General features: G+C 48.3%; 1 long non-coding RNA gene across 1 annotated transcript; it reads right to left on the reverse strand.

The window, feature by feature from the left end:
• Positions 1-185: 185 nt before the first annotated feature.
• On the reverse strand, positions 186-5907 carry LOC122455981. The gene is made up of 3 exons (XR_006274539.1): positions 5897-5907; positions 3105-3114; positions 186-418 (listed from the first exon to the last, which is right to left on the reverse strand). It is a non-coding gene; the product is annotated as an uncharacterized LOC122455981 (long non-coding RNA).
• Between the last annotated feature and the right edge of the window lie 4042 nt (positions 5908-9949).

The following is a 9949-nucleotide window of genomic DNA, read 5'->3' on the forward strand; positions in this document are numbered from 1 at the left end:
GGAATTACTCCACTGCCACTCGTGACGTGTTGGTCAGAGTGAGCAGTATACTGGTCAACAATTCGGGATTCATTCCGGCACACCATACACAAACCGTTGAAAGATGCTGCCAAATGTGGACAGAAGCACAGGGATTGCTGAGATGCGAAGCAATGCATCACGGGTCATTGGGACAGGACCCAGGATCTCCCATGATCCCCTCCGCCTTCCCACAAGTTTTAGCGGCAGAAGAGAAAGAGGTGCTCTGTGGGATAGCTGCCCAGAGTGCACCGCTCCGAATACCACTGCAAATGCCGCAAGTGTGAATATGCTATTGCGCAGGCAGCTGACAGTGTGAACACACAACAGCGGTTTCCCTTCAGCGCTCTCTGAGCAGCGCGGTAACTCCCGATGCTGTAACTCTGCCAATGTAGACATGCTGAATGTGGAATGTGAGGAATGTATTCATCAGAGGAGTGGTGCTGGTCTCATCTTGTGTTCCAGGGGCAGGGAGTCAGCATTTTGTTTATGAACAGCGGCAGGGTGATTAAGATAAGAAAGGGCTGGCAATTAAATTAAGGATCTGGAAGTGAAGACAGAATGCAGGAAACTCAGAAGAAATACAGCCAAGCCCTGTCTTAGCCAAGGTTACATTCAGAAAACAGAGACATGTAAGGGGGATAGGTGAAAAGAAGGGGCCAAAACCCAGAGAAGGGATAGCAGTAGTATACATAAGTTCCCTCTCTACCGGTGGTACTTATGTAGCCCCATCACTGTAGTATCTGTGCACCTTAGAATCTGTAACTTATTTCTCCTCACAGCCCCTTGGTGAAGTAGAGCAGTGCTGTTATCCCCATTGTACAGATGGGGCACAGAGGGACTAAAAGCCAGATGTTCAAAGGTATTTAGGCACCTAATGAGATTTTCAAAAGCACTTAGGTTAAGTGCTTTGTAAGCCCCACTAGATGCCTCGCTGCATCTTTGGGTGCCTAAAAGCCTTTGAAACTCTGTCCCTAAGGCACTGGCCTGAGGTCATACTGGAAGTCCATGAGGCGGGGACGGAGGGGAGTAGAACCCCTGTATCTCAGGGATAGCTCTCTATTCACTGGACCAGCCTTTCTCTCTGCTGCATGCTGCAAAAAAAGAGGACTTTGATAGATGGGAGCAAAACCAAGAAGGCCAGTTCTCTGACACTCCAGCAAACGGTCCCTGGCCATTGGGAAGGATGTCTTGGCTGACAGCATAAAAAGCAGCACAGAGGTCAGGAAGGATGAAGAATGAGAGTCAGATGAGAGGAGGTCACTTAACCCCCAAGGGGTGGCAGGTTCTGCCCTGGGTTGTAGAGCAATGGCTGCTGTGAAATTTTATATTTTAGCTGAAAACCATTTTGTTTTGTCATTTTTTATCCGAGTTTGAGAAAAGGAAGGGATGAGAAAATGTCATATCAGTATGTACTTATGCCTTAAATTCTTAGCGTTACAGCTGTATTCAAACCAATTTCAGAACAAAGAATAGAAATTGCAGCCATAGAGTCCATAAAGTCGATGATTATTGTCATGATTTGTATTATTCATGATACTGTATTCTTGTATTCCTAGCCTCTGTTTGCCAGAAGCTGGGAATTGGCGACGGGATGGATCATTTGATGATTAACTGTTCCATTAATTCCTTCTAACGCACCAGGCATTGGCCTCTGTTGGAAGACAGGACACTGGGCTAGATGGACCTTTGGTCTCACCCATTATGGACATTCTTGTGTTCTTATTGTGTTCAGAACTGTTCAGAATATGCCAGAAAATATAATCCCTGAGCCAATGCATATAAAATATGTAGCCCTAGATAAGATTTAAAAATCTAGATTTTTCTACAATTGTTTCTATGGTTATATTCAAGAGTAAGAATTTCTTTAAAATTTTAAACCTAACCAGTGTCCCTTAAGTGACATGACACAAGATGTCATGTCAAGGGTCAAAAGGAAGCTAGATGGATTCATGGAGGATCATTCCATCAATGGCTATTAGCCAGGATGGGCAGGAATGGTGTCCCTAGACTCTGTTTCCCAGAAACTGGGATTGGGTGACAGGGCATGGATCACTTGATGATAACCTGTGTGTTCATTCCCTTTGGGGCACCTGCTATTGGCCACTGTCAGAGGACAGGATACTTGGCTTGATGGACCGTTGGTCTGACCCAGTATGGCTGTTCTTATGTTCCTATGTCCGAACATGTTAGTATTAGAGTTGAATATTAGAGATTCTTAGGAATTAGATATAGTGCTCCTGTCAGCTAATTTCTAAGTTATTATCTACAAAAAAAAGCCAGAGACATTTCCATTGCCTAAGTAGCCCCTGGAATCATGGTTAAAGTTGACCCCTACCCATCAAAATCTGAAATGGTGCCCCTGGTTGTCTCCATCGAATATCTGACCAGAGCACCTCTAGCTGCAAAGAGTTGTTGTCTGATTGCCCAGAAAAGATCAACACTATTGAGGGCTTTGAGAGAACAGATGCAGCAGAAGCAGGCAATCATTACATCCTTCTCAAGAATTTGGCCCAGATTCCTACCTGTACATCCCTTCAGCAAGTGCCGATAGGACTGTTTTTCAGCTATCTTGGGAATGTCTGCAGGAAATTGCAGCCTGGTTGGGAAACCATTTTCCCATCCTTGAGAATTTCTGAGATTTCAAAATGTTTCCTGTTTTGTGCTGGGATGAATCCAAGACCCTTTGACAATTTTAATTACAAAAAAAAGATAAACCCATCCCAGCAAAGCCAATACTCCACTGTTTAGGACATGTGGGAGACCCACATCAAGGATTTGAAAGTGGGTCTACCATAACCCAGGTGCATGCCATAATCATCAGGCTACAGAGTCAGTCTCTCCTAGTGGAGTTGTTTCACTTTGTATAAATAATTAACCATTCATTGAGCCAGAGAGACTGACTTTGTAGCCCAGGGGTTAGGGCATGGATACAGGAGACTCAGGTTCAAGTCTCTGTTTCTCCCACATACTACATGAGTGCCCTAACCACCAGCCTATGGAGTCAGGCTCTTGCTCTGGTCCTGTGGATATTTAATTTATACCAAATGGAACAGCTCCAACAGGAGAGTCTGAGGAAGACAGACCCCAGAGTAGCTGATGGCCCAATAGGTAGGATGCTCTCCAGGGGTGTGCAGACCCAGCTTCAGGTCTCTGTTCTGCCTGATATGGAGAAGGGACTCAAACCTTGGTCTCTACATCCCTGGTGAGTGCATGACCCACTGGGTTATTAACTATTGGGGGTGGGCTCTAGCTAACCAGAAAGTCATCCTGGACCAGAAAAACCTTCCTGGCTCAAAGCTTTTTCAAAAATAGTATGTCCTAACCAAAAAAAGTCGTGTTGAAAATTTCTGACAGGCTCTAGAGGAAAGTGGCTGATACAAACGTTCATCTGGAAAAGAAAGAGATGATGGAACCAGCCTCGAAATCGGTTGGAGCTGGCTCCTCTCGCTCTATTGCTGGCATTGACCGCACTCAGCCTTTTAATTGACAAATTGTGTCTTAATGAAATGGGGTGGGGGGAGGGAAAGTAAGTCCCCATCTTGGCTAATGTCCTCTTGTTAAACAAATCAAAGCTGTCAGGACTTTTCTGGGAAGCTGCTAAAGCACTTGGTCCTGCTAACTGTAAATCTATCGGATTCCATGGGCCCACTCACTGTAAATCCATATGATTCCATTTCACTCCACCACTCATGAGTAACACAGATAGTTCTGACTCATATAAATGGGTCTCGTGTAATAACGCTGGCCATGCTATGTGTTATAACTATATTCAGAACTGGTAGCACTGATATATGTATGCGGGTTTGTCAATATGTCCATTTTAAACAGTGTTTTTCCTATTGTATTTTGGGTCTTAACACTTGGATTTAAAATCCCTGATAATGCAACTGAAATTAGTGCCCTAATCAACTCTTAACCCTCAGCCCTCTTAATTTCTTTTTTTTTTTCTTAAAGAGAAGAAGTCATGTAATGAGCATGGCTTGCAGGCAGCCAGCAAGGCAGTTTTCTGGAAGATTTCATCCTTTTTTACTTTTCCAATAAATGAAATGCCAATAAACACTTCAATAAATGTTTTGCTGATTCTGGTGGACTGGTTCCCGCTCAGTTTTTCAACCACTTTGAAGACTGTGAATTCCCAAAAATTATATTGGTTTCATATATCAAGGCAAAGGAAAATCAGGGTCTTTATTTTGTCTCTGTTTTTGCCTGTGTGTATGTGTTCAGGGGTGTTCAGGAACTCTTGGAACATAGAACTAGAAGTAACCTCTGCCTAAGCTCTGTATTCAAACAAATCCGTACTTTGGGGAAGTTCAGATCTGGAAATAAATGTTGTAGCCTTAAATCATCTCTACTTAGTACCCAACTCAAAAAGGGACAACAGAGTGAACACCTGTTTTTCTTTAAGAAGGGAAGGTTTGAAATGCATATGGCCAAGATAATAACCTGGACAGCAGAAGTGAAGCAAGTGAGGGTACAAATCTCAGAACAAGATGGCCCATGATATTTTCACAATGAAAAAATGTAATTATTCTGTCAGAACGCATCATCTGACTGAAGCTCTGAAGTGTACAGCCAGGCCTGGGAGCATGCCAGGAAATCAAGGCACCTGATGAAAATAAGTTAAGACTGGAAATAAAAGCCCCTCTGTACTGTGATCTATTATCTGAACTCCAGGCCAAACAAGCACTATGATTGTGGTTTCATCCAGTGCTTGTGAGAGGTAGCTAGGGGTGGCCCTGATGACACAAAAAAGCATTATTGAAAAGTAACAGATAATATTAGTGACCTACCCCAATTTAAATGCAATTCCATAGAAATGGAGAGGAGTATGTGTGTAAGTGGCCTTATTTCATGCAGGCCATGAGATCCACTTTTAAATTGCCTTCTGGGAAAGGAGACTTTTCTAGAGATGGCTGGTTGTTGGTTTGTTCACCAGACATTTTATTATTTCTGTGCTAAATATCTCTGCACCTGCTGATTGCGTTGTACTGAATAACCAATCTACCTTGTTTGGGACTAGGATTTGGAGAAGCTGTCTAACACTGCGTGCTTTCCTAAACACCACCTTAGCAGTACACAGTGTGAGCTCTAGTCTCAGGATTCCAAAAGACTCTTTGCTGATAGAATTACAGCTTCTGTTCCCTTGAGACTCATTTTGTAAAGTTAAGTATGGTATATTCTAGGATGCTACACAAGTTTTTCACTTGCTTGGGAATGTTAAACAGGATCCCAGAGCAGAAGGCCAGGACACTGAGGACTCAATCGATGGATGAACATTGCCCAGCTAATGTGACAGAGATATACCCTTGATAAATTCTGCCATTGCACATGCTTTCCTAGCTGGTTTGAAAAGTGTGTTTGTTTTTGCTGATAAGTATACATAGTGCTAGAACTGGCAGCTTAGTACTGTGGCAATGGCAAAACAACCTCAAGGTTAACAGTGATTACTGTTGAAGTTAATGATCCAGCTCTGTGATGCCTCTTTTTTCAACATCTAATTTGATAAAATTGCATTGCATTTATACCCTGTATTGCTACTAGCTCAAAGATTACTAAGTGCCTTTTCTAGATTGGCATTTCGTACATGCTATTATTGCTTGGAAACATGTAGAACCTTATTCTTCAATACCTAGCATCTTTATGTAGTCATTTAATCTGTGCAAAATGGATTAAAATGCTACCAGAGCAGAATTATCTGTTCATTCAGACTGGTAGTAGCATTTTATAGCCATCCTGCACTCACTTTACACAGGTGTAAATGGCTACACAACATTTAAGGCAGTGGTCTGTAAACTACAGATCAGCAAAGTGAAAATAGTTTGACCTAAAATTAAAGAAAGCTGTTTGCTATGAGGATTTAGTACCAGTACTGAACAGTTATTTAACAGTGAGCGTATAACAATACCCTTTCCTTGTAAGAAGATATGTCTTCTTAGCTCTCTTAATTTGCTCACACTTGTATAATTGTAAATCTTTTTCTATTATGAAGTTTATACACACACACACAAACACACTCTTCTGTCTGTCTGTATATATTTATTTATCATTGGGGTAGGAACACTCTAACACTGAAATGGTTATTCTATTTATAAACACCTCTGTTCTGTAGGTTGTAATTTGTTGTCCTGTTGAAATTCTTGTTTTATTTTTTTTCTGTTTTCAAGTTATGAAAAGATATAATACAATTCATACTTTAAAAATGCTCAAATAACTAGAAACTGTTTTTTTAATACTTGAAGGTTTTCACATACATAGCCACCAAGAAGAAAAGCATGAACTTAATTTGCAGACAATTTCGTAAAAATGAAGTTAGAAGCAATCTAGAATCACATACTGTAAACAGAGACACATACTGTAATGAAGTAAACCTCACAAATGTGGCACTGAACACACATTCATTGATGATCATGTATCATATCTGGAACCATGTGTATTAAAATAAACAAAGCTGTGTTTATTTCCTACTAAAAAGTAGAGATGTTCAAAAAACTGAAATTTTCCTTGGAAGAAATGTCAACCAAAATTCTTTGATTTGAAAAACTTCAGCTTTCCCACTGGAAATTTGGAACCAATTCAAAATGTAAATTTTCCATTTTGAATCACCGTTTTTTACATTAAATGACCATTTTTATTTCAATTAAAATGTTTTTGTTTGGGTGGTTTGTTTTTTGTCATAGAGTTTAAGGCCAGAAGGACCCACCAGATCATCCAGTCTGACCTCCTGTATATCACAGGCCACCTGCACACTAAATCCAACAACTGAAATTAGATCAAGGTATTACAGCACTCAGAAGACCAAACAAGTATGTGCTACAGGCAGGGAGTAAGAGGGACCAAGGTACATCACTAGTGCTCAAGGCCCCTGCAATGGCAGGGAAATGATTTAAATGAGAAATACCCAGATGAACCTGGCAGGCAACCCAGACCCCACACTGAAAAGGAAAGTGGAAAACCCCCCAAGAACACTGACCTGAGAGAAAATTCGCACACATGGTGATATGCTGGAACTAAACAAAAATTAAGCAAGTGCTTAAGTGCTATTCTGAATAGGGTTGTTTTTCTGAATCAAGGCTTTGATCCAGTGGTGAGCTGGAGCCGGTTCTCACGGGTTCGCGTGAACTGGTTGTTAAATTTTGAAGCAGTTTTAGAACCGGTTGTTAACCCGCTTCCCTGCAGGGGGCGCTGAGGCTTTGATGGGCTCCGGCCGGAAAGTGATGTGATTCCTCCTCTGGCCGCCGGGGACGCTGCGCTGCGCTGCGGGAGCCTTGTGGGCTGCCGCCTGGCCCTGAACGCGAGCCCTGTTGCTGCTGCTGCTCCCCTGGCCCTGGGGCTCCCGATGCTGCCTGGTGGGTCCCCGGCTGCTCTGCTGGGCCTGGGCTGCGTCCTGCTGCTCTCCCTGTGAGCAACCCACCACCCTGCCCACAGCCAGCCCCTGCCTCCAGCCACCCCCGCACCCCCTGCCTGCAGCCGGCTCTGCACCCCCTGCCTGCAGCCACCCCCGCACCCCCTGCCTGCAGCCGGCTCTGCACCCCCTGCCTCCAGCCATCCCCGCACCCCCTGCCTGCAGCCGGCTCTGCACCCCCTGCCTGCAGCCACCCCCGCACCCCCTGCCTGCAGCCGGCTCTGCACCCCCTGCCTGCAGCCGGCTCTGCACCCCCTGCCTGCAGCCACCCCCGCACCCCCTGCCTGCAGCCACCCCCGCACCCCCTGCCTGCAGCCGGCTCTGCACCCCCTGCCTCCAGCCATCCCCGCACCCCCTGCCTGCAGCCGGCTCTGCACCCCCTGCCTGCAGCCGGCTCTGCACCCCCTGCCTCCAGCCACCCCCGCACCCCCTGCCTGCAGCCAGCTCTGCACCCCCTGCCTGCAGCCGGCTCTGCACCCCCTGCCTGCAGCCACCCCCGCACCCCCCTGCCTGCAGCCGGCTCTGCACCCCCTGCCTGCAGCCGGCTCTGCACCCCCTGCCTCCAGCCATCCCCGCACCCCCTGCCTGCAGCCGGCTCTGCACCCCCTGCCTCCAGCCACCCCCGCACCCCCCTGCCTGCAGCCGGCTCTGCACCCCTGCCTGCAGCCATCCCCCGCACCCCCTGCCTCCAGCCATCCCCGCACCCCCTGCCTCCAGCCGGCTCTGCACCCCCTGCCTGCAGCTGGCTCTGCACCCCCTGCCTCCAGCCACCCCAGCACCCCCTGCCTGCAGCCGGCTCTGCACCCCCTGCCTGCAGCCGGCTCTGCACCCCCTGCCTCCAGCCACCCCAGCACCCCCTGCCTGCAGCCGGCGCTGCACCCCCTGCCTGCAGCAGGCCCCCATCTCCAGCCACCCCCCGCCCCCCCGCCTGCAGCCGGCTCTGCACCCCCTGCTTCCAGCCAGCCCCTGTCTCCAGCCACCCCCTGCCCTGCCCGTACCAGCCCCTCCTGCACCCCCTGCCCTGCCCGCAGCCAGCCCGTCTCCAGCCACCCCCGCACTCCCTGCCTGCAGCCAGCCCCTGCCGCACATACCCCCTACCCTGCCCTTAGCCAGCCCCTGCCCGCAGCCACCCCCACACCCCCTGCCCTGCCCGCAGCCAGCCCCTGCCCTGTCTCCAGCCAGCCCTGCACCCCCGTCTGCAGCCAGCCCCTGCCGCACCCCTGCCCTGTATCCAGCAACCCCTGCCGCAAGCATCCCCTGCCCTGCCCGCAGCCAGCCCGTCTCCAGCCAGCCCTGCACCCCCCCCCCCGCCCTGCCTGCAGCCAGCCCCTACGTCCAGTCAGCCCCTGCCGTACTCCAGGCCTGCAGCCAGCCCGTCTCCAGCCACCCCCGCACTCCTGCCCTGCCTGCAGCCAGCCCCTGCCGCACACACCCCCTGCCCTGTCTCCAGCCCGCCCTGCACCCCCTGCCTGCAGCCAGTCCCTGCTGCATGCCCTGCCCTGTATCCAGCCAACCCCTGCTGCACGCACCCCCTGCCCTGCCCGTAGCCTGCCTCTGTCTCCAGCCAGCCCCATACCCTCTTGCCTCCAGCCAACCGCGCACCCTCCTGTCTCCAACCAGCTCCGCACCCCCTGCCTCCAGCTAGCCCTGCCCCACGCCCCTGTCTGCAGCTGGCCCCACGTCCACTGGTGCCCTGCAGTTCCCAGAGCAGTAACCCTGCACACCTGCTTCAATGGGGGGGGGGGGCAAGGAGCAGCTGAGACCCACACATGTGCACACTCTAGGGTGACCAGACAGCAAGTGTGAAAAATCAGGACAGTGGTTGGGGGGTAATAGGACCCTATATAAGAAAAAGACCCCAAAATCGGGACTGTCTCTATAAAATTGGGACATCTGGTCACCCTAGCACACCCCCAGGGAGTGGTGGGGACCCACATATGTGAAACAGAGCTCATCTCTAGTTCAGTCCCATCTTTTTAAAAAAGAACGTTAGGCAGGGTTAACATACATCCGTATTTTCCCGGACAGGTCAGGCTTTTTGGTTCTTAAATCACCATCCGAGAGGAATTTTTAAATTTTATACAGGAAAATACGTACATATGGTAACCCTGTTGGTACAAAAAATACATACTGGGGCACATCCCTTAAATCGGAACTTTTTATAGGGAACCGGTTGTTAAGATTTTTGGCAGCTCATCAATGCCTGATCCCTCATGTCTTCGATGTACACCACAATTTGGGTTCATAGATTCATAGATTCATAGATACTAAGGGTCAGAAGGGACCATTCTGATCATCTAGTCCGACCTCCTGCACAGCGCAGGCCACAGAATGTCACCCACCCCATCCTATGAAAAACCTCACCCATGTCTGAGCTATGAAGTCCTTAAATCATGGTTCAAAACTTCAAGGAGCAGAGAAGCCTCCCTCCAGTCAACCATGCCCCATGCTACAGAGGAAGGCAAAAAAAACCGCCAGGGCCTCTCCAATCTGCCCTGGGAGGAAAATTCCTTCCTGACCCCAAAT

The sequence above is a fragment of the Dermochelys coriacea genome, chromosome 10, assembly GCF_009764565.3.
Source record: "Dermochelys coriacea isolate rDerCor1 chromosome 10, rDerCor1.pri.v4, whole genome shotgun sequence".
In the NCBI taxonomy this organism is placed as follows: Eukaryota; Metazoa; Chordata; order Testudines; family Dermochelyidae; genus Dermochelys; species Dermochelys coriacea.